The following is a 709-nucleotide window of genomic DNA, read 5'->3' as shown; positions in this document are numbered from 1 at the left end:
ATTTCCCGGCGGATGGAGCTTCAAGACTCGTGTTTCCAGCACTTCTGATGTTTTGTTGTAATCTAGCCCAAAGCTTGTTTTATTTCTGCCTTCTTTAGATGGAAACGTCACAGGTTTAGATTTATGTCAAATTTCGTCCCTGAGCTACTTCATGTTTCACGTAAAAGATCAAGGTGAACTTGTTTTGTGGGCTCATAATCCAACAGAGTGCTCAAACAGAGCGCGGGCAACGCTTCCTGAGGGCCAAAGGTAACCGTAGCACTGCAGCAGATGGCCTGGTGTTCACAACATTTTTCCTAAGTAGAGAAGGACACTTAAATTTAAAATCCACTCATACTACTATTTACATGACTTAATAAAGAGATTTTCTAAAAACTATTAAGTGTTATTGTTCTGTCCAACAGATACAAAATGAAAATGAAGAAAAATACTAAAAAAGAACTCTATCCAGTTCAAATCTGTTGTTTTAAGAAATCAATTCATTTCTCAAAAACATTTGTTTTTCTTTTTCAATCACACACTGCTGTACATTCAAACACTAGACAAATATGTTCATTTAAAACCATCTTCCACAAAACATCAAATTAATATCTTTACAGAATTAATTTGATCTAATACAAATTGGTCTGCATTCAAATTTATCTATTGATCTAAATGGCCTGACTGTTCATGCTTAGGCTGCAGCAAAAATGATTAACTCTTTTCTATT

The sequence above is a fragment of the Ursus maritimus genome, unplaced genomic scaffold, assembly GCF_017311325.1.
Source record: "Ursus maritimus isolate PB19 unplaced genomic scaffold, ASM1731132v1 scaffold_8, whole genome shotgun sequence".
NCBI lineage: Eukaryota > Metazoa > Chordata > Mammalia > Carnivora > Ursidae > Ursus > Ursus maritimus.
The sequence above is the reverse complement of the archived record's forward strand: the minus strand, read 5'-3'. Positions refer to the sequence as shown.